A 24,955-nucleotide genomic window follows, 5' to 3' on the forward strand; every position below is an offset into this window, starting at 1 on the left:
CTGCACTAAATGGCAAACAAAATCACGTTTTTAGCCATTTCTGGCGTTAAACGCCGGGCTGGTGCCCATTTCTGGCGTTTAACGCCAGCTTCTTGCCCATTTCTGGCGTTTAACGCCAGTCTGGTGCCCCTTTCTGGCGTTAAACGCCCAGAATGGTGCCAGACTGGGCGTTAAACGCCCAACAGCTAACCTCACTGGCGTTTAAACGCCAGTGGGTGCGTCCTCCAGGGTGTGCTGTTTTTCTTCCTGTTTTTCATTCTGTTTTTGCTTTTTTCATTGATTTTGTGACGTCTTATGATCATCAACCTACAAAAAATATAAAATAACAAAAGAAAATAGTTATTTATAAAACATTGGGTTGCCTCCCAACAAGCGCTTCTTTAATGTCATTAGCTTGACAGAGGACTCTCATGGAGCCTCAGAAATGCTCAGAGCTATGTTGGATCCTCCCAACACCAAACTTAGAGTTTGAATGTGGGGGTTCAACACCAAACTTAGAGTTTGGTTGTGGCCTCCCAACACCAAACTTAGAGTTTGACTGTGGGGGCTCTGTTTGGCTCTGTTTTGAGGGAAACTCTTCATGCTTCCTCTCCATGGTGATAGAGGGATATCCTTGAACCTTAAACACCAAGGATTCTTCATTCACTTGAATGATCAACTCCCCTCTATCAACATCAATCACAGCCTTTGCAGTGGCTAGGAAGGGTCTGCCAAGGATGATGGACTCATCCATGCACTTCCCAGTCTCTAGGACTATGAAATCAGTAGGGATGTAATGGTCTTCAACTTTAACCAGAACATCCTCTACAAGTCCATGGGCTTGTTTTCTTGAATTGTCTGCCATCTCTAGTGAGATTTTTGCAGCTTGCACCTCAGAGATCCCTAACTTCTCCATTACAGAGAGGGGCATGAGGTTTACACTTGACCCTAAGTCACACAAGGCCTTCTTGATGGTCATGGTGCCTATGGTACAAGGTATTGAAAACTTCCCAGGATCCTGTCTCTTTTGAGGCAGTTTCTGCCTAGACAAGTCATCCAGTTCTTTGGTGAGCAAAGGGGGTTCATCCTCCCATGTCTCATTTCCAACTAACTTGTCATTTAGCTTCATGATTGCTCCAAGGTATTTAGCAACTTGCTCTTCAGTGACATACTCATCCTCTTCAGAGGAAGAATACTCATCAGAGCTCATGAATGGCAGAAGTAAGTCTAATGGAATCTCTATAGTCTCAGTTTGAGCCTCATATTCCCATGGTTCCTCATTAGGGAACTCATTGGAGGCCAGTGGACGCCCAGTGAGGCCTTCCTCAGTGGCGTTCACTGCCTCTTCTTCCTCCCACAATTCGGCCATGTTGATGGCCTTGCACTCTCCTTTTGGATTTTCTTCTGTATTGCTTGGAAGAGTACTAGGAGGGAGTTCAGTAATTTTCTTGCTCAGCTGACCCACTTGTCCTTCCAAATTTCTAATGGAGGACCTTGTTTCAGTCATGAAACTTTGAGTAGTTTTGATCAGATCAGAGACCATGGTTGCTAAGTCAGAGGTATTCTGCTTAGAACTCTCTGTCTGTTGCTGAGAAGATGATGGAAAAGGCTTGCTATTGCTAAACCTGTTTCTTCCACCATTATTGTTGTTGAAACCTTGTTGAGGTCTCTGTTGATCCTTCCATGAAAAATTTGGATGGTTTCTCCATGAAGGATTATAGGTGTTTCCATAGGGTTCTCCCATGTAATTCACCTCTTCCATTGAAGGGTTCTCAGGATCATAGGCTTCTTCCTCAGATGAAGCCTCCTTAGTACTGCTTGGTGCATTTTGCATTCCAGACAGACTTTGAGAAATCATATTGACTTGTTGGGTCAATATTTTGTTCTGTGCCAATATGGCATTCAGAGTGTCAATCTCAAGAACTCCTTTCTTCTGACTAGTCCCATTGTTCACAGGATTTCTTTCAGAAGTGTACATGAATTGGTTATTTGCAACCATTTCAATTAGCTCTTGAGCTTCTGTAGGCGTCTTCTTCAGATGAAGAGAGCCTCCAGCAGAGCTATCCAAGGACATCTTGGACAGTTCAGAAAGACCATCATAGAAAATTCCTATGATGCTCCATTCAGAAAGCATGTCAGAGGGACATTTTCTGATTAATTGTTTGTATCTTTCCCAAGCTTCATAGAGGGATTCTCCTTCCTTCTGTCTGAAGGTTTGGACTTCCACTCTAAGCTTACTCAATTTTTGAGGTGGAAAGAACTTTGCCAAGAAGGCATTGACTAGCTTTTCCCAAGAGTCCAGGCTTTCTTTAGGTTGTAAGTCCAACCATGTTCTGGCTTTGTCTCTTACAGCAAAAGGGAATAGCATAAGTCTGTAGACCTCAGGGTCAACCCCATTAGTCTTGACAGTGTCACAGATTTGCAAGAACTCAGCTAAAAACTGATGAGGATCTTCTAGTGGAAGTCCATGGAACTTGCAATTCTGTTGCATTAGAGAAACTAATTGAGGCTTAAGCTCAAAGTTGTTTGCTCCAATGGCAGGGATAGAGATGCTTCTCCCATAGAAATCGGGAGTAGGTGCAGTAAAGTCACCCAGCACCTTCCTTGCATTGTTGGCATTGTTGTTTTCGGCTGCCATGTGTTCTTCTCCTTTGAAGAATTTGGTCAGGGCCTCTAAAGAGAGTTGTGCTTTGGCTTCTCTTAGCTTTCTCTTCAAGGTCCTTTCAGGTTCAGGGTCAGCCTCAACAAGAATGCCTTTGTCTTTGCTCCTGCTCATATGAGAGAGAAGAGAACAAGAAATGTGGAATCCTCTATGTCACAGTATAGAGATTCCTTGAAGTGTCAGAGGAAACGAAGAGTAGAAGACAGAAGTAGAAAATTCGAACTTATCAAAGAAGATGGAGTTCGAATTTTGCATTAAGGAATAGTGTTAGTCCATAAATAGAAGGATGTGAGAAGAAGGGAAGTGATTTTCAAAAATTAAGTAAAAATTTTGAAAACATTTTTGAAAAACATTACTTAATTTTCGAAAAATGAAAGTGGGAAAGAAATAAAGTGATTTTTGAAAAAGATTTTGAAATTAGAAATCAAAGAGATTTGATTGAAAATTATTTTGAAAAAGATGTGGTTAAGAAAATATGATTGGTTTAAAAAAAATGTGATTGAGAAGATATGATTTGAAAAACATTTTAAAAAGATTTGATTTTGAAAAATTAAAAACTTGGCTAACAAGAAAAGATATGATTCAAACATTAAACCTTTCTCAACAGAAAAGGCAACATACTTGAAATGTTGAATCAAATCATTAATTGATAGTAAGTATTTTTGAAAATAGAAAGAAATTGAATTTGAAAGAGATTTGATTGAAAAGATATGATTTGAAAAAGATTTGATTTTGAAAAACTTTGAAACCTGAAAAAAAATTGCATTTGAAAAACAGAATCTTCCCCCTTGTGCCATCCTGGCGTTAAACGCCCAGAATGGTGCACATTCTGGCGTTTAACGCCCAAAACTATACCTTTTTGGGCGTTAAACGCCCAACCAGGTACCCTGGCTGGCGTTTAAACACCAGTCTGTCCTTCTTCACTGGGCGTTTTGAACGCCCAGCTTTTTCTGTATAATTCCTCTGCTGTATGTTCTGAATCTTCAATTCTCTGTATCATTGACTTGAGAAGACACAAATTAAAAATATTTTTGGATTTTTTTTTATAATCAAAATGCAACTAAAATCAAATAACAATGCATGCAAGACACCAAACTTAGCAGTTTGTATACTACTAACACTAATGATAATGCATATGAGACACATAAACACTCAAGTCAAGAGAATTCAAAGATTGGAGTAAGAAATCATCAAGAATTATTTGAAGATCCTTAAGACACATGAATGAATGCATGCAATTGACACCAAACTTAAGATGAGACAGTAGACTCAAACAAGAAATTTTTGGATTTTATGATTTTTTTTTTTGATTTTTTTGTGTTTTTCGAAAATTAAATGGAAAAAGATATCAAAATTCTTAATGAGAACTCCAGGAATCATGCAATGTTAGTCTAAAGCTTCAGTCTAAAGGAATTAGACATGGTCAGCTAAGCTTCAGCAGAACATTGCATTCAATAGCTAAATTGATGAAGATCAATCAGCTTTGGTGATGATAAGAGCATCACCTTGAAACACTAGAATCAAACTGAACAATCCCCGGCAACGGCGCCAAAAACTTGGTGCGCGAAATTGTGAACAATACTTTTCACAACTCTCATAATCCCCGGTCATGAACCCCAAAAACTTGGTAGCTCAATACCATGGCATTACACAACTTCGCACAACTAACCAGCAAGTGCACTGGGTCGTCCAAGTAATAAACCTTACGCGAGTAAGGGTCGATCCCACGGAGATTGTTAGTATGAAGCAAGCTATGGTCATCTTGTAAATCTTAGTCAGGCAAACTCAAATGGATATGGTGATGAACGAAAATAAACAATAAGATAAAGATAGAGGTACTTATGTAATTCATTGGTAGGAACTTCAGATAAGCGCATGAAGATGCCTTCCCTTCCGTCTCTCTGCTTTCCTACTGTCTTCATCCAATCCTTCTTACTCCTTTCCATGGCAAGCTTATGTAGGGTTTCACCGTTGTCAATGGCTACCTCCCATCCTCTCAGTGAAAACGTCGCCTATGCTCTGTCACAGCATGGGTAATCATCTGTCGGTTCTCGGTCAGGCCGGAATAGAATCCATCGATTCTTTTGCGTCTGTCACTAACGCCCCGCCTGCTAGGAGTTTGAAGCACGTCACAGTCATTCAATCATTGAATCCTACTCAGAATACCACAGACAAGGTTAGACCTTCCGGATTCTCTTGAATGCCGCCATCAGTTCTAGCCTATACCACGAAGACTCTGATCTCACGGAATGGTTGGCTCGGTTGTCAGGCGAGCACTCGGTTGTCAGGCGATCAACCATGCATCGTGCAATCAGGAATCCAAGAGATATTCACCCAATCGAAGGTAGAACGGAGGTGGTTGTCAGTCACACGTTCATAGGTGAGAATGATGATGAGTGTCACGGATCATCACATTCATCAAGTTGAAGAACAAGTGATATCTTAGAACAAGAACAAGCGGAATTGAATAGAAGAACAATAGTAATTGCATTAACACTCGAGGTACAGCAGAGCTCCACACCTTAATCTATGGTGTGTAGAAACTCCACCGTTGAAAATACATAAGTACAGGGTCTAGGCATGGCCGTGAGGCCAGCCTCCCAATGATCTAAGAACTAAGTGTCCAAAGATGATCTAGAGATCTAGAGTGATCAAAAGATTAAAATACAATAGTAAAAGGTCCTACTTATAGAGAACTAGTAGCCTAGGGTGTACAGAGATGAGTAAATGACATAAAAATCCACTTTCGGGCCCACTTGGTGTGTGCTTGGGCTGAGCAATGAAGCATTTTCGTGTAGAGACTCCTCCTGGAGTTAAACGCCAGCTTTTATGCCAGTTTGGGCGTTTAACTCCCATTTTGGTGCCAGTTCCAGCGTTTAACGCTGGGATTTCTGAGGGTGACTTTGAACGCCAGTTTGGGCCATCAAATCTTGGGCAAAGTATGGACTATCATATATTGCTGGAAAGCCCAGGATGTCTACTTTCCAACGCCATTGAGAGCGCGCAATTGGGCTTCTGTAGCTCCAGAAAATCCACTTCGAGGGCAGGGAGGTCAGAATCCAACAGCATCTGCAGTCCTTTTTAGTCTCTGAATCAGATTTTTGCTCAGGTCCCTCAATTTCAGCCAGAAAAATACCTGAAATCACAGAAAAACACACAAACTCATAGTAAAGTCCAGAAAAGTGAATTTTAACTAAAAACTAATAAAAATATACTAAAAACTAACTAGATCATACTAAAAACATACTAAAAACAATGCCAAAAAGCGTACAAATTATCCGCTCATCAATAATGCACACAAGAAGGAAAAATAAGTGGTTATAAGATGTAACCACACCATTAGGCTCAAAACTCACTTGTTTGTGTTCTTAGCTCAAAAACCATGTTCCAAAATACATTCTTTCAAGCAAGTTCAACAAAAATTTTTCAAATTGGTAGGTTGCCCTAAAACGGTTTCTGGGAAAAGAATTCATCACTTTAAACCAAGTAGTCCTAATAAGAAAGAAGTAGTAAAAATATGTATAAATTCTAACTAAAATGCAACCTATCATGCAAATGCAATAACTAACTAACATTGGTGTTGAAAAGGAATTTGGTACCCATGGAGATCGGTCAAATGACCTCCCCACACTTGAAGATTGCACCGTCCTCGGTGCATGCAAAGAAGAGCAAGGTGGACGGGTTGCTACAATTGATGAGCTTCTTCACAAGGTTGCACGGAGGACTTGTTTGTTGCCCCATTTAAAAGCTTTTCCTTTCTCCCTCCTTGGTGGCCAACCTAAAAGGAAAGAAAAGGAAAGGAAATTAAGCCTATAACAAAGATATCAAGGCAATTAGAACATAGGCGGGGGCTAATGCCAACTAAGAGTATGATTCCCTACTACATGTTAGCTAAGCATGTGAGTGAGAAAACAATATAAGCTAAGGCATATCGTTAAGCTCAATGCAAGAGTAAAGTTAAAGCATGAAGAGTGTATTGAGCATCAAGTTCAAATGAGAAGAAGTGGGTCATGAAAGACAATATGAGGTCATATCAATTCACAAGGACACAAGAGTCATACAAGATGACGCATTGATTTAAAATTTTCATCACCCAACAATATCAAACAAGTCAAGAAGCACCAAAATAATGCAAGAATTTCTCAACAATTGAGTGTAAGATTCCAACACCATTATTGAAATGACACTTAGAAAAAAAAATTGAAAACATGCTATAGATACAAAATGAAAATGGAAAGAGTAGAAGTATGCGAATGCAGTGAACAAAAGAAAATGGAAGATGAGAAAAAAAACTCTTTTTTTTTACCGACGCGTGCGCGTCATGCACGTTTACGCGTCGATGGGTATATTGGTCGAAGGACGCGTACGCGCCAAGTGCGCGCACGCGTGCATCGAGTTAGGCCGGAGGCATAGTGTCGGCCCAAGTCTGGCATAACTCTCGGGTAAAAGTACCGGGGGTGTAGATTGTGCAATCGACGCGCGCGCGCACAGTGTGCATTGCGAATTTAAGATCATGTGCGCGTACGCGCCAGGTGCGCGCACACGTGCATAGACTTGTGCCTCAGGCCCAATGTTTGCACAGTGCAGGCCTAACTCTCGGGTTTTTTTGGCTGGAGGTGAAATTTTGCATCCACGCGTATCCGTACAGTGCGTGTGCGCGTGGGTGGTCAAAACATGCTCAGGTGCGCGTACGCGTCATGTGCGCGAACGCGTGGATGGTGTTCTGTTTTTCAAAAGTTTTTGCTATGTTTTTGCCCCAATCCAAGCATTCCAAACCTCCAAGCTACTACCAAAACACCCTAAAACCTTTTTTAACATGTTAAAATACTAATTAAACTCAACCAACTAATCTAAACATGAAATTAAACTAGTTCTACCAATATGTACAAAAGAGAAAATGAAAGGATTTTACCATGGTGGGGTGTCTCCCACCTAGCACTTTTGTTTATTGTCCTTAAGTTGGACTTATGGGGAGCTCCTCATCAAGGTGGCTTGTGCTTGTACTCATCTTGGAACTCCCACCAATGCTTGGTTCTCCATTGTGCCCCAAGATTTCTCATGGATAGAGCCAAGTGTTGATGGAGTTCTTCACAAGCTTGGGGCTCCCAAAATTGATTCTCCTTGTGCGATCCGGGATCCTACACTTTATTTTCACACCAGTCTTGAGGTTGATCATTGTTTAGTCCATCCGGGTGGTGAACAAGATGAATTCTCTATGAAGTGCCCAACAATCCTCCTAGACCCATCTATTTGAGCACTACTCCACCCTTTATATCTCATGTTTGATGCATCAACCATAATGAGTCTTGATTTGCAACGCCCACCACAAAACCTTTTCCGCTTACGCTTCATCCCACAAACTTCCCTAAGTTGGCCATCTGTTTCAAGCAAACCATATTCAAGTGGGATAATAAAGCTAATAGAAATGAATTTCACCCACTCAAATGAAGGTGTAGATGGCAACCTAGGCAAAGATGCTTCCAAAGATCTTGACAAAGCATAGCCAACCCTCGTTCTTCTATCTCTAGGGATTTCCACCTCTTCACAAGATCTCTTAATCTTAATCCTTTGTTCAACAATTTTATCAAAACCTTTTCCCTTACTCAAATCATAATAGGGAGGGTGAGAAAAATTTACCTCCTCAATGCTTTCAAATCTAATGGGAGAAGGTTCTTCATGCTCAAAGGATTCTTCACGACTAAGACTTGATGCTTGATCTTCATCACCAAGGGAACTCAATCCTCACTCTATCCCATCCAAGTCTTCATATGGAGTATGCCTTGGAAGGTGTGCACTTTCCTCCCTAGCATCAATTTCAATCATCTTGGAGGGGTTTTCTTCAACTCTATGTTCCCATGGAGGCTCCACATCTCCTAAGTCTTCTACCACTTCTTCCTTGTCTTCAACAATTAAAGCTTCCTCCAATTGTTCCAAAACAAAGAAACTTCCCTTATTTCCCACCGGAATTTCCAATCTCTCCTTCATGCTATGTTCTTCATTTGATTCTCCACATGTAGCCATGGGAGTTCCTTGAGTGTTCAAGCATTGGGAGGCTAATTGATTTCTTACCGCATCCAAAGCGGCCATGAAATCTTGCACATCCCTTTTCATCTCTTCTTGCCCTTGAACAAGAACACCAAGGGTTTCATCCATTAGAGATTGGGGTGGATGGAAGGATTCCTCATTTTGGGAAAAGGGTTTATAATAGGAAGGTGGTTCGTCTTGGTAGAGTTGTGGTGGTTCAATGTTTTCCACTTGTTGCACAACACACTCCATGGTTGCTTGAAATTGATCCAATGCTTCCTTGAGATGATCCCTTGACTCTTGTTCCTCTTGGATAATATGATTAGGATCATGTGGCTCTTGGTTCAATGGATATGAGTATTCTTCCATGGGAGGTTGTGGTGGAAGGTAGTATTCACCTTGTGGTTGAAAATTTTCATTTTTTGGAGGTGGTTCATCTTGGTAATAATATGGAGGGGGTAGCTCTTGAAAATGTTGATGTTGTGGTGGTTGCTCTATGTGTGGTTCATATGGCTCATATGGTTGTTGGTAGGATGGATATGGATTAGGGTCATATGAAGGTGGTTGGTGAAAATGGGCTTGTGAGTGTGGTTGAGGGTTATGTTGAGGATATGATTCATAGGCATATGGTGGTGGTTCTTGAAAATCGCAAGGAGATTCACCATAGCCATTGGATTGATATGCATCAAAAAATGGCTCTTCTTCATAGTGCATTGGTGGAGGTTGTTGCCATGAAGATTGATCATATGCATATGGTTCCTCCCACCTTTGATTGTAATCACACTTCATTATAGTCCTTGATACACATCTTCATTATAGTCCTCATCACCTACAACATAATTGTAATCACACTCATAGCCAAAATGAGAATTCATGATAGCAAGAGAGGGCAAAAAAACAAAAAAAAAATAGGAACAATTAAAGAGAACAAACTAAAAATTAACAAAGAAGCAAAAAGCAAACATATTCACAATATTCACATATATACAATAACCAATAACACAACACCATTGCAATTCCCCGGCAACGGCGCCATTTTGATGAATGGAATTTTGACGGTTTAGAATTTCACAAATGAATTCTCGTTGCAAGTATAGTTTCTAAACCAACAATAATCCTTTCATACAAAAGATTGTTTGTCACTAAAACAAACCCCTAAATTTATAAACCGAAGTATTGAACCTCGGGTCGTTCTCCCTAGGAATTACAATAAAGTGTCTTGTTATTGGTTGTAAGTTATTTTGGGGTTTTAATAAGAAACATGAAAGATAAATGGCAAGAAAGTAAACTAACAACTATAAAAGGCTCTTGGCAAGGTATGAAAATTAGAAGTTCTATCCTAGTTATCCTTCTCAATTGTGATGAGAATTGTCCATTGCTGCCACTTAGTCAACCCTTACTAAATAAAGGAAAGTCAAGTGGATTAATTGACTTGAGCCACAAGTCCTAGCCAACTCCCAAGGAAAGACTAGCTTTAGTGCACTCCAAACCAATTAGCAATCTCTCCAATTACCAATCAACAAAGGAATTAGATAACTCAAGTGTCACTAATTACTCTACCTAGGCCAAGAAGAACAAAATCTATACTATAACTAGAAGAGGCATTTCAACAAACACATAAAAGGCAATAAAAGTAAACAACATAAATTGCAAGAATTAAAGAGAGATCTAACTACAAAGGCAAGAGATCACCAATAGAAAAGCAAAGAAGAACAATTATTATGAATTACCTCTTATTGAATTGAAAGAAAATAGAAGGAACAATAGTAGATCTACAACAAAAACACAAGAACAACATAAAGGAAATTACAATAAAAGAATGGAAGAAGAATGAATCTAACAACAAGGAATTGAGAAGTAGAAGTAGAAGAAAGCAATGATTAGAACCTAGATCTAAGAACTAATCCTAATCCTAATCCTAATTCTAGAGAGAAGTGAGAGCTTCTCTCTCTAAAAACTACTTCTAACTAATCCTAATGTGTGTGAATGGTTGGAATCCCCTTTGCTCTTCAATCCTTGGCTTTAAATAGCAGTTTAGGCGCCAAAGTTGGTTGGAATTAGGCCCCACAACCCTTCAGAAATTGTTGGCCATGTTTTCATTAAAAAATCATAAGCCAGCACCGACGTGTACGCGCACAACATGTGTACGCGTCCATGGGGTGATTCGCAGGTGCGCGCAAGCGCCAAGTGCGCGCTCGCGTCCTTGGGCGAGTTCAACTTCTTTGACTTTTCATGATTTCTCCACTTTGCATGCTTTCCCTCTTCACTCCTTTGATCCATTCCTAGCCCTTTTCAATCTGAAATCACTAACAAATATATCAAGGCATCTAGTGGAATCAAAGGGAGCTTAAAACCATCAAATTAAGGGTTGAAAAGCATGTTTTCACATCTAAGCACAAATAAGGAGACAATCACAAAACCATGCTATTTCATTGAATAAATGTGGGTAAAAGGTGATAAAAGCTCTTAAAATCAATACAAGATAAACCGTCAAAACGGGGTTTATCATGCGCCTTGTCCCAAGGTCCTTCATCATTCCTATCTATAGTACTTTCTTAGGTTTCAGGCATGTCATGACCTAGGAAGCTCTCGCTTGTCGAGTTCGGAAAGCCTGTAGTAGCCCTTCCCCAGCACTTCTATGACTCGGTAGGGTCCTTTCCAGTTTGCTGCTAACTTTCCTTCTCCAGGTCGAGTTGTTCCGATGTCGTTTTGGATTAGAATGAGGTCATCCTCAGCAAAGGCCCGCTGTATTACCTTTTGATTGTATCTGGAAGCCATTCGTTGTTTTAATGCCTCTTCCCTTATCTGAGCTCTTTCTCGGACTTTCGGAAGTAGGTCGAGCTCTTCCCTTTGAAGTTGGGAGTTGGCTTCTTCGCTATAGTGGATCACTCTAAGCGACCTTTCTTCAATCTCTACTGGGATCATTACATCCATTCCGTATGCTAATCGGAAGGGTGATTCCTTTGTGGTGGAATGTGGTATTGTTCCATATACCCATAAGACATGTGGGAGCTCCTCGGCCCAGACTCCCTTTGCATCCTCTAATTTCCGCTTCAGCCCAGCCAGTATGACTTTGTTGGCAGCTTCAGCTTGTCTATTGGCTTGGGGATGCTCAACGGAGGTGAATTATTGTTTTATATTCAAGTCAGCCGCTAGCTTTCTGAAGCCTGCATCTATGAACGGAGTACCATTGTCTGTGGTGATGGAGTATGAAACCCTAAACCCTGTGATGATGTTTCTATATAGGAACTTTTGACTTCTTTGAGCAGTGGCATTAGCTAGGGGTTCTGCCTCAATCCACTTTGTGAAGTATTCTATTCCCACTATGAGAAATTTGACTTGTCCCGATCCTTGAGGGAAGGGTCCGAGAAGATCGAGTCCCCATTTTGCGAATGGCCACAGTGAGGTCACGCTGATGAGTTCCTCTGGTGGGGCGATGTGAAAGTTGGCATGTTTCTGACATGATGAACATATCTTTACAAATTCTCTGGCTTCCTTTTGTAGAGTTGGCCAATAAAATCATGCCCGAAGTACTTTTTTGGTGAGTGCCTACGCTCCGAGGTGATTGCCACAAATGCTACTGTGTACTTCTTCTATGACTTCCTTTGTGTTGGAAGTTGGCACGTATTTTAGCAGTGGTATTGAAATTTCTCTTTTGTATAGAGTATTATTTATGATAGTGTAATATTGTGCCTCCCGTTTCAATCTCTTTCCCTCCTTTTCCTCTGTGGCGAGTGCTTCTGTTTTGAGGTAGTTAATTATGGGAGTCATCCATCCTTGATCGCAACCTGTTATGGTCAGTACTTTTTCCTCTTCTGAGATTGATGGATTCTGTAGGATTTCTTGGATGAGGCTTCTATTGTTGCGCCTGGTTTGGTGCTAGCTAGTTTTGAGAGTGCGTCAGCTCAGGCATTCTGTTCTCGGGGTATATGACAGACCTCATGTTCTCTGAATTGTCCGAGCTGTTCCCTGGTTTTGTCAAGTACCTTTTAATGATGGGGTCTTTAGCTTGGTATCTTTCTGCTATTTGTGAAGTAACTACCTGTGAGTCACTGAAGATGATTAGCTTTTGAGCTCTAACCTCCCTAGCCAGCTTTAAACCATCCAGTAGTGCCTCATATTCTGCTTGGTTGCTTGAGGCAGGGAACCCGAATTTGAGGGAGAGTACGATTTGGGTTCCCTGGTCGCTTTCATTTATCACACCCGTGCCGCTTCCCATTTTATTTGAGGAACCGTCCACGTAGAGATTCTATTCTGTGGGGATTTCCGGTTTGTCTGTGAACTCCGCAATGAAGTCGGCCAGGTATTGTGATTTGATGGCCATCCAAGCTTCGTATTGAAGATCAAATTCGGACAACTTGATTGCCCATTGCAAGATTCTGCCTGCCAGGTCTGTTTTCTGTAAGATTCCTTTTATGGGCTGGTTGGTCCGAACTTTAATGGTGTGGGCCTGGAAGTATGGGCGAAGTCGTCGTGATGTTAGTATGAGAGCGTAAGCAAACTTTTCTATTTTCTGGTAGTTTAGCTCGGATCCTTGTAATGCTTTGCTGATGAAATATACGGGCTGTTGCCCGCTGTCGTCTTCTCGGACTAGTGCTGAGGCTACCGCCCAAATTCTTACCGTGAGGTACATTATGAGTGGCTCTCCTTCCCATGGCCGAGTTAGTATAGGTGGCTGTCATAGGAATCTTTTGAAATCCTGGAAGGCTTGCTCACACTCCACTGTCTATTCAAACTCCTTTCCCTTCCTTAGGGTGGCGTAGAAGGGGAGAGATCTTATTGCCGATCTGGCCAGGAATCTGGACAAGGCTGCCAACGTCCCGTTGAGTTGTTATACCTCTTTAACACAACTCAGACTTTTCATGTCGAGTATGGCCTGGCATTTATCCGGGTTTGCCTCGATTCCTCTCTGTGTGATCATCAAACACAAGAATTTACCGGCTTCTACTGCGAAGGTGCATTTTGTGGGATTGAGTCACATACCATGCCGTCTTATAGTGTCGAATACTTGGGTCAGATCGGATAATAACATCCCTTCATTTCGTGTCTTTACTAGCATGTCGTCCACGTAGGCTTCCATAATTTTTCCGATGTGATCCGAGAAAACCATATTCATTAATCTTTGATAAGTGTCTCCCACATTTTTAAGACCGAAGGGCATGACAATATAGCAGTAGTTTGCCTTTGGGGTTAAAAATGAGGTTTTTTCTTGGTCGGGTCGGTACATTGGGATTTGGTTGTATCTCGAGTATGCGTCCATAAAGGAGAGGTATTTATATCCGGAGGAGGCATCAACCAGTGCGTCGAAGCTCGGGAGTGGATAAGGATCTTTTGGGCAGGCTTTTTTGAGATCGGTGTAGTCGGTGCACATTCGCCACTTCCTGTTTGATTTTTTCACCAAGACGATGTTAGCAAGCCATAGTGGGTATTTGATTTCTCTTATGAAACCTGCCTCCAGTAGAGCTTGTACCTTCTCTTCCACAGCTTGAGAGCGTTCAGGTCCTAGCTTTCTACGCCTCTGTTGCACCGGCCGAAATCCTAGGTAGACTGCTAGCTTTTGGCACATTAACTTGGGATATATGCCTGGCATGTCTGCGGCCTTCCAAGCAAAGAGGTCGACATTATCCCGTAGAAACTGTATGAGTGATTCTTTTATGTCTTCTTTTAGGAGTGTGCCGATATTGGTCGTTTGGTCCGGGGTATCCCCGATCTGGACTTTCTCTATTTCACCTTCAGGTTGTGGCCGGAGTTCTTCCTGCCTCTGAACTCCACCGAGTTCGATTGTGTGGAATTCTTCTCCTCTGCCTCTGAGGTTTAGACTTTCGTTGTAACAGCGGTGCGCCATCTTCTGATATGCTTTTATCGTAGCTATCCCCCCTACAGTTGGGAACTTCATGCATAGATGTGGAGTTGAGACTATTGCACTGAGCTGATTCAACGTTGTCCGTCCTATTAGGGCATTGTAGGCTGAACTTACGTCGACTACGATGTAATCTATCTTGAGTGTTCTTGACTGGTTTCCTTTTTCGAAAGTTGTGTGTAGCGAGATATATCCTATCAGTTGAACCGGGGTATCTCCTAGTTCGAATAGGCTATCCGAATATGCTCTGAGTTCTTTTTCTTCCAAGCCGAGCTTGTCGAAGGCAGTTTTGAATAAGATATCGGCGGAGCTCCCCTGGTCTATCAGCGTGTGGTGGAGATTTGCGTTTGCCAGTATAATTGTGATGACCATAGGATCATCGTGTCCTAATGTGATGCCGGATGCGTCCTCTTTAGTGAAAGTAATCGCGGGGATATCGGGTACTTCCTCCTTCCCTTCGACATAATATACGTCTTTGAGATGTCTTTTGCAAGATGATTTGGAGATTCCTCCCCCGGCGAATCTGCCGTGTATCATGTGGACATGTCTTTCTGGTGTACAAGGTGATCGCTCGGTTTGTCCAATATCTTTTGCTCTTCTTCTTTTTCTTTGCTCATCGTCGTGGGTGGCCAGATATCGATCTAGCTTTCCTTCTCTTACTAGTTTTTCTATGACATTTTTTAGATCGAAACACTCATTGGTGGAATGCCCGCGGATCCGATGGTATTCACAATATTCAGCCCAGTTTCCTCCTCCTTTTTTGCCTTTGAGTGGCCGAGCTGGTGGTATTTTTTCCGTGTTGCAAACCTCTCTGTATACATCCATAAGAGACACCCGAAGGGGTGTGTAATTGTTGTATTTTTTGATTTTCTCTCCATGTCGATCTTCCTTCTTTTTGCAATCTTTGTCCTTATCCCGGGAGGCAAATCCGGTTTTCGAGGCCTCTCCTAGTCGGGAGTTTTCCTCCATGTTAATGTATTTTCTGCTCATTCTTGCACTTCGTTCAGAGATGTGAGGTATTTTATTGATATAGATTGACTAAAAGGTCCTTCTCGCAAGCCATTAATGGGGCCCAAAATGGCGGCCTCTGTCGGTAGGTTCTGTATGTCCAAGCACGTCTTGTTCAATCTTTCCATGTAGTTGCAAAGGGTTTCCCGTTCTCCTTGCCTGATTCCTAATAGACTCAGAGCGTGTTTAGCCTTGTCTTTTTGGATAGAGAATCTGGCCAAAAATTTCTTGGCCAAGTCGTGGAAACCTGAGATGGACCTGGGAGGTAGGTTGTCGAACCATCTGATTACCGTCTTTGTCAAAGTAGTCGGAAAGGCTTTGCAATGAACTGCATCTGAGGCATTGGTGAGGTACATTCTACTTCTGAAATTGCTGAGATGATGGTCGGGATCTGTAGTGCCGTCGTATAAGGTCATGTCTGGGAGTTTAAAATCTTTTGGGATTTTGGTCTTCATGATCTCCTTGGTGAATGGGTCTTGCTCCTCGCGGGAGCTATTCTCGTGAGGGGATCGGTTGGCTTTGGTCTTGATATCGACTTCAAGTTTTAAGAGTTTGTTCTCTAATTCCTGGCGTCGCCTTATTTCCCTTTGTAGGCCTTTCTCCGCCTCTCGTTGACGTAGAGCTTCTTCTTCAAGTTGTCTTAAACGGCCTTGGAGTGCATCCATGGCCCCCACATTTGGAGAGTTCTTCTTGTTGTTAGGCTGGGAAGTATCTTTTGGTGTGGTGTCCGCATTTTTATGCAGTGTTCTATCCTCTAGATCTAAAGTGTGGTCATTGTCAAGGTCGTCCGCCACAATGATGGGATGACTTCCAGGTTCCCCGACAATGGCGCCAATGTTCCGAGGGTTACCTAAAACTGTAGGTCGATCTTGGACGAGATCTTCTGCGCTGATCAGAGCTGTTGTGTCCGACATGTTGGACTTGGTAGTGGTGCTGATCCTTCGTCCCCGGAGGGTGGGGGGTACCTGCAAGGGACTCCGATGCTTAAGTTAGCAAGGGCATTAAGCAGGTATTAAGTAGAATCAGAGTATGAGTTATACCTAGGTGCTCCAATGTATTTATAATGGCGTAGAGTGACCTTCTTAGAAAAGATAAGTTAGTTATCTTATCTTATATTTATCTTATCTTCAAGTGAGGTCATTTTATCTTCAAGGGAACCGCCCTTCTCTCTGTAGGCTTGGGATGCCTTAGGATTTGGGGCGTGGTCCTCCATTTGGGCCTTTTTTGGGCTTTCCTGGTGATTTGGCAGAGCTCTTTGAGAAAAGGTCGGATTATCCTGACCTGAAGAGGTCGGTCGCTTTGTCTGTAGAACATCCCGGGTCAGACAGCTCGACCCAATGTATGAACAGCAGCCTTGTCCAAATTTCTAGCCGGATTAGAAATAAGATCTTTTCCCTTTTACGCCACTCTAAGGAAGGGAAAGAAGTTTGAATGGAAAACAGAGTACGAGCAAGCCTTTCAAGATTTCAAAAGGTTCCTGGGACAACCACCTATTGATGACAAGTCATCATATACCTATTTTTCAATGCTTTTTCATACAAGAAATTGATGATTAATGCTTAAATATTGCATTCTTTTGTGCTTAATTAGAATATTTCCTTGACCTTTTAAATTTATTAATCTTGTAGGAAATAAGAAGAAAAAGAAGCAAAGAAGCACAAAATAAACTAAAAAGGAGAAAAAAAGAGCTTTGGGGCACACTTTGAAGTTGGAGCACACTTTGGAGTCTTAGGCCACTCTTTTAAAAGCGTGGCCCATGACCAAATTAATGGAGAATAAGCAATTAGCACACACTGCTCTGCCCTTGCCAAGGGCAGGGCAATATCGTGATGAAGCAAAGTGAGGTTGAAGCAAATTTTCGCTATGTTAAATTTGGGGCGCTCACAGCATGACCATGCCTCCTTCAAAGGGCTATAACTTGAGCTACAGACGTCCGATTGATGTGCTTCTAGTTACATTGGAAACCTGACATTCAGAGCTTTCCAACGATATATAGAAATCCATATTTGGCGTAAAATTGGGGCATGAGTGAAAGGCATCTTTAAGGGCAAAAAATAAGCGAAAATAAACCAAAGTGCTTCCACCAAGGCTCGAAGAGGGAGACACAAGGAAACCAAGGAAGTCTGCTCTCAAGGAGAGCAGAGTGCTGTCTTGAAGGGAAATGTCGTGTTTCTCTTCATGAAAAATCAAGGAAAATTGCTCCCCAAAATGCTTTCACCAAGGTTCGAACTTGGGACCTTACCCAAGAACAAGGAAAGTTTTGCTCCGCTCACAAGGAAAGCAGAGTGCTATTCCTTGGTGCATGAGGCACAATTTGGCACGGTCAAGGAACTTGGTGCGTGCACAAGACACACCACAAGCCAATGCTCCGCTCTCCACAAAGGCAGGGCAATCCCCTGGTGCCTCTCCTATACTTAGCACGCAACATGCATCCCCACACAAAGCTTCACTGCTCTGCCCTCCACAAGAGTAGAGCAGCCTCCTGGGAGCAAACAATCATGGGCCAAAAGTTCAACCAAAATTTCATTTAAATTTAATTCCTCACCAAATTGAATCAAGGCCAACCAAACCTATTTCTCCTTAAATCCAAAGCAAGCAAAGCCCACATCATCACTCAAAGGCACACAGAGAAGCTAGATTAGGAATTTCATTTTATGAATTTGTTTTTAATTTCAATTTCATTTTGTAAAAAGCCTATATAAAGGCATCACTCTCATTTCAGAAGGGAAGCTCCATTTTAAAAGGCTAGCTCCACTAGGGAGCATTAGGAGTAGTAGTAGAAAGCTCTCTCTTTTAATTTTTCTTTCTGTTTTGAATCTGGATTGAGAGTGAAGGAATTCTGTTTCCCTCTTGGTCTAAGATTTCTCTTGTTATTCTTCTGCAAAATTTTAGTGAATTAATGATTTGAACCAAAACTCTCTTTAATGCTTTCATCTTCTTTTCATCTGCAATTGTTCTTGGTTGGATCAAGGAAGGGAGTGAGATCTAGACCTGTTTTCTAGTCTCATTGATTCCCTGAGATCTTGTCTCTTTAAATTTCACAATTGAGCTAAGCTACAATCTGTGTTGCTTCTTCAAGAAATTTTGCCTTGCTGTTTACATCTGCTGCTTTTATTTCATCTGCATTTTTACCTTTCTGTTCCTATTACTTCCAATTTACTTCCAAGCAATTTAATCTCCCTGCAATTGTTCTACGCTTTGCTTTACTGCTCTCTTTAATTTCCAGTACCCCGGCCCCATTTACATTTGATGCAATTTACTTTTCTTGCAATTTAAGTTTCAGCTCTTTTACTTTCTTGCTCTTTAAGTTTCAATGCAATTTACTTTCTGCACTTTATAATTCCTGCAAATTTACTTTCTGTTGGCTATATTTCATCCAATTTCACTTCAATGTTAGCTTGACTAAACTAATCACCCGCTAAAGTTGCTTGATCCATTAATCCCTGTGGGATCAACCTCACTCTAAGTGAGTTATTACTACTTGATGCGACCCGGTATACTTGCCGGTTAGATTTGTGTGTTCGGAAATTCGTTTTCCGCAAAAACGCCATCACTTATCCTAACTCGGGCACGGAAAGGAGAACCACTCATATTGTACATCGCGATAGGAAGTCAGGCAGTAGCCTCAGCACTAGTCCGAGATGACGACAGTGGGCAACAACTCGTATACTTCATCAGTAAAGCATTACAAGGATCCGAGCTGAACTACCAAAAAATAGAAAAGTTTGCCTACGCTCTCATACTAACATCTCGACGACTTCGTCCATACTTCCAAGCCCACACTATTAAAGTTTGGACCAACCAGCCCATAAAAGGGATTTTATATAAAACAGACCTGGCAGGCAGAATCTTGCAATGGGCAGTCGAGTTGTCTGAATACGATCTTCAATACGAAGCTCGGACAGCCATCAAATCACAATACCTGGCCGACTTCATTATAGAATTTACAGACACACCGAAAATCCCCACATAATTGAATCTCTACGTGGATGGTTCCTCAAATAAAGGAACCCAAATCGAACTCTCCCTCAAATTCGGGTTCCCTGCCTCAAACAACCAAGCGGTATATGAGGCACTACTAGTTGGTTTGAAGCTGGCTAGGGAGGTTAGAGCTCAAAAGCTTATCATCTTCAGTGACTCACAAGTAGTCGCTTCACAAATAGCAGGAAGCTACCAAGCCAAAGATCCCACTATGAAAAAGTACTTGGACAAAACTAGGGAACAGCTCGGACAACTCGAAGAATATGAGGTCCGTCACACACCCCGAGAACAGAATGCACGAGCTAACGCACTCTCAAAACTAGCCAGCACCAAACCAGGGGGCAACAATAGAAGCCTCATCTAAGAAATTCTACAGAATCCATCAATTTCGGAAGAAGAAAAAGTCCTGGCCATAACAGGTCAGGATCAAGGATGGATGACTCCCATAATTAATTACCTCAAAATAGAAGCACTCCCCACAGAGGAAAAAGAGGCAAAGCGGTTGAAACAGGAGGCACAATACTACACCATCATAAACAATACTCTATACAAAAGAAGGATTTCAATACCATTGTTAAAATGCGTACCGACTTCTAACACAAAGGAAGTTCTAGAAGAAGTACACAGTGGCATTTGTGGCAATCACCTCAGAGCGCAAGCACTTACCAAAAAATTACTTCGGGCAGGGTTTTATTGGCCAACTCTACAAAGGGAAGCCACAAAGTTCGTAAAGACATCTCCATCATGTCAAAAACCTGCCATGCGTTCGCGTCGTCCACGCTTCCGCGTCACTTGTGCTTTTCCAATCCGCGCGGTCGCGTAAGCCATGCGGCCGCGTCACTGCGAATTCCTTTCTTCCACGCAGTCGCGTCACTAACGCGTACGCGTCACTTCTCGCTGGTCGTCTCCTCATTTTCTTGTGTTCCTTCCATTTTTGCAAGCTTCCTTCCCAATCTCTCACTCATTCATGCCCTATAAAGCCTGAAACACTTAACACACAGATCAAGGCATCGAATGGTAATAAGAGAGGATTAAGATTAGCTAAATTAAGACCAAAGAAGCATGTTTTCAATCATGTAATAATTTTAGGGGGGAAATATAAATGCATGCTAATTATATGAATAAATGGGTAAAGACCATGATAAAACCACACAATTAAACACATTGTATACTATAAAATAGTGGTTTATCAACCTCCCCACACTTAAACATTAGCATGTCTTCATGATAAACCCAAGGAGACCAAATAAATGAGTAGGGAAAGGCAAGACTCATGCAATGCAACCTATGAATGTAAATGCAACTACATGCTAAAATGATTCTACCTACTTAGTGAAAAAGTAAATAAATCTTTCAAGAATAAATATGAACTGGATTTCACTAATTCAAATCACAAAATATAATATAAATAACTTGCAAGAAGAAGATAGCTCATAAAAGCAGGGAACAAAGAATTAAGCACTGAACCCTTACTAGTAGTGTATATCATTCTAACTCTCAAGTGTCTAGGGTCAATTCTCTCAATTCTCTACTAATATTGCTTTCTATAGCTTGCTCTTCATCTAACAATCAACAAAAATTTAATGCACCAATACACAAATCAAGAGGTCTTTTAAGGGTTGTAATGGGGTTAGGGTCAAGGTAGGATTGTATTTGGCCAAGTGGACTAAAATCTGAATTCTTAATTAACATAAACTTTCCACCTAACTCAAGACAATTCATTTAATTAAAATACAAAATCTAACTTCCCATCAACTGTGTTTACTACATATTTATGCATTCCAAGTTTTGAGTACAGCGCATATGCATTGATTTCACTTATTTATTTTGGGGCATTTTGTCCCCTTTTATTAATTGCTCTTTTCTTTTTCTTTTTTTACTTTTTTTTTTCAATGCATATAATTAAAGTATTGAATGCAATAACATGTGCTCAACCATTATTTTGCACATTTTCACTAAAATATACAACACCCAATTATTCAAACCAAATATTTTTAAACCCAACTTCCCCACACTTAAATCATAAGCACTTTTACTAGTCTAAGCTAACCAAGGATTCAAATTAAGGACATTATTGTTTTCTGCTTAGAGTCAGTAATGAGCTAGAGTAAAGAACAAATGGGTATATTAGGCTCAAATTGGTTTGCAAAGGATAATGAAAGGGTAAGGCCATATGGGTATGTAAGCTTAGTGAAACAAAAGCCTCAATTATATCAGTGCATGCATACATCAAACAATGGAAATATAGAATCAAGCAAGACAAAGATCACAATTTTAGAGAGAAAAACACACACCAAAAATAAAATATTGGTTGATAAAATGCAACCAATCAAATAGACTCAGAATCTCACTAGTTTTGTGTGTTCGAGCTCTAAACTATGTTCCAAAATAATATTTCTTCAAACAAGTTTTTCAAAAAGTTTTATTCAAATTAGTGAAATACTATAAAAATTTCTTGAAAAAGAAAATATTACTTTAACCAAGTGGTAAAATATGCACAAAAAACAAGCATGCAATCAAACATGCAAATGTAACAATAAAAAACAAAAATTGGTGTTGAGAAGGGACTAACTAACCCGTGGAGATCGATATCGACCTCCCCACACTTAAAGATTGCACCGTCCTCGGTGCATGCTGAGATGTACAGGTGGGTGGGTGTTGTGGTTCCTCAGCTGTTGCTCGTTGTAGAAGCTTTTTCTTTACCCATTCTGGTGGCCAGCCTGAAAAAGAGAGAAGACAAAGGGACATGAAGTCAAAGGGATGGAGAAAAGAGGAGGGCGGTACGAGTGATAATCATGCCAAGTAAAAAATAGTGAATGAAAGACATGGTTGCGATTCCATGTGATCAATTCATCAATGGAAATATAGCAAGGCATGGGGAGTATTGGATGCAAGATGTTTATTAGCATGCCGGCAAGGGCATGAGTAGCATAGATCAAGCATCAAAAGCTTTAATGTATTATTATTCGTGAGAAACTAACAATAACGTTTGTATTAACAATTATATTTAATTAATAAAATAGTAAAGGAAATTCGTGAAAAGCAGGCATTTATAGTATAGATTAAAAGAAATCTTAAAAATAGTACACAATGCCGTACGGGCATTTTCACAAACACATAGCATGCACGGTAAATAAGCTATTTGAAAGTATTAAATTGAAGATGCAAGCAACACTTTAAAAAGTAATATATAATTGTCAAATAATCCACAAAAATATAGAAAAAAACAATGGCCCAAATAAAATTCCAACACCGATGAAAATAATGCAATGAATGAAAATATGCAATTAAGTAAAAGAAAATGAAAGATAAAAAGAATGATAAGGGAAAGAAGTGAGTAAGAAAGGAGGGATGGAAAAGTTAGGATTGGGGAAGAAAATATAAGATATTTGGCAAATTAGGATAAGCTGTGCAGCGCAAGCGATGCGGCCGCGTGCGGCACGCGGTCGCGTGACTTGCGCTTTAAGTTATTCGACGCGGTCGCGTCGATCACGCGGTCGCGTGACACATGTTATGCTTTTGGCGCGAGTGCAGCCTCGCGCCTACACAACTCTCTGTTCGAATTATTTTATTTGCAAAATTTGGGGTGACGCGATCACGTGGGGCATGCGATCGCGTGAGTGGGCTTTAGAAAGGAATGACGTGGACGCGTGAGCCATGTGTCCGCGTGGGTAGAATTGTGCGTTCAGCACCAATCCAGCACCACTGTCGCATAATAATTCGTTGTGCACCCTTTTTACGTCGAAAATCAGGGCACGCGGCCGCGTGGGGCACCTAGTAGCGTGGGAGGCCATTATTCCCATGTGACGCGGACGCGTCAGCGACGCGGTCGCGTGGGACGATTTGTGCCACTGGCACGCCTCCTACCACGCTCCAGCGTGACTCTCTGTTCATTTTTATTTTCTCCCCTCTCCTTGCGATACGGACGCGTCGCTGATGCGGTCGCGTCACGTGACTTTTTTTTTAAAGTATGCAAAATGCAAAATGCAATGAATGTCATGCAAAAATTGCAGGTTCAATAAAAATTCAAAAATAGACTAAAATTAAAACTAAAAAGAAAACGATCATACCATGGTAGGTTGTCTCCCACCTAGCACTTTTAGTTAAAGTCCTTAAGTTGGACAATTGATGAGCTTCCTGTCATGGTGGCTTATGCTTGTACTCATCCAAAAATCTCCACCAATGTTTGGAATTCCCACAGCCTCTGGGATCCCAAACTAGGCGCAGAAAGCCTTCAAGTAAGTTAAAGTAAGTGACAAGGCCCCAAGAGTGGTGAATTGATAGAATGGATTCCGGGGTCCCAGACCTTGCCTTTGCACCCGTCTTTTGATTGAGCAATATTGTTCCATCCGGGTGGCAAGCAGTCTGAATTCTCACGTAAGCAGTCAAACAACTTCCTAGACCCATTCAGTTGAGCTTTACACCAACCTTTGCATTTAAACTTTGAGCTTCCAACCATGATGAACCTTGCAGGATAATTCTTACCACTGACCATCTTCCGCTTACTCTTAGTGTCACAAAGAGCTCTAAGTTGACTATCCGTCTCCAGTAGCCCATATTCAAGTGGAATTCGAAAGCCAAGGGATATGAATTTTACCCACTTGAAAGTTGTGAAGGATGATGGAAACTTAGGGGGAGGTATTTTTAATGAAATTGCAAGCTCTACTCCCTTGTGCTCTTTGACAACTTCAACCTCTTTGCAAACTTCTTTGATTTCAACCTCTTCCTCTTGGTAGCTTTCTTCTAATTCAAACTCTTTTTCATTGCGCACCAAGGGCATGGGAGGTTGTGCCTCTTTTTCTTGAATCTCCATCTCTTGATTAACCTCTTCCAAGTCTTCTATTATGACATGCCTTGGAGGTTGTACACCCTCCTCAACATCAATTTCAAATACCTTGGAAGGAGGCTTTATGACTTGAATTTCCCATGGAGGTTCTGCATCTCCTAAGTCTGCAACCGCTTCTTCCTCTTCCACAATTATGGCTTCCTCCACTTGTTCCAGTACAAAGTCATGCTCCTTATTGTCCACTGGAGTTTCTAGTGTCTCCTTCATGCTACGTTCGTCATTAGATTCTCCACATGAAGCCATGGGGGTTCCTTGAGTGTCCGAACGTCGGGAAGCTAATTGAATTATCACTTGTTCCAATTGATTAATGGTTGCCTGAAATCGACCCACTGTTTCCTTGAAATGATCCTTTGTCTCATGATGCGCTCGGCTTTCATAAATAGGATTATAGTGCTCTGGTGCGCGAAATTGTGAACAATACTTTTCACAACTCTCATAATCCCCGGTCATGAACCCCAAAAACTTGGTGTTCAATACCATGGCATTACACAACTTCGCACAACTAAGCAGCAAGTGCACTGGGTCGTCCAAGTAATAAACCTTACGTGAGTAAGGGTCGATCCCACGGAGATTGTTAGTATGAAGCAAGTTATGG

The 24,955-nt window shown here is 41.3% G+C and overlaps 1 non-coding gene across 1 annotated transcript; it reads left to right on the forward strand.

Annotated features, from left to right (window-relative positions):
• Window positions 1-2,107: 2,107 nt before the first annotated feature.
• Window positions 2,108-2,215, forward strand: LOC112718859 (small nucleolar RNA R71). The gene has a single exon (XR_003161187.1). It is a non-coding gene; the product is annotated as a small nucleolar RNA R71 (small nucleolar RNA).
• The last annotated feature ends 22,740 nt before the right edge of the window (window positions 2,216-24,955 follow it).

Source organism: Arachis hypogaea, chromosome 10 (assembly GCF_003086295.3).
Source record: "Arachis hypogaea cultivar Tifrunner chromosome 10, arahy.Tifrunner.gnm2.J5K5, whole genome shotgun sequence".
In the NCBI taxonomy this organism is placed as follows: Eukaryota; Viridiplantae; Streptophyta; class Magnoliopsida; order Fabales; family Fabaceae; genus Arachis; species Arachis hypogaea.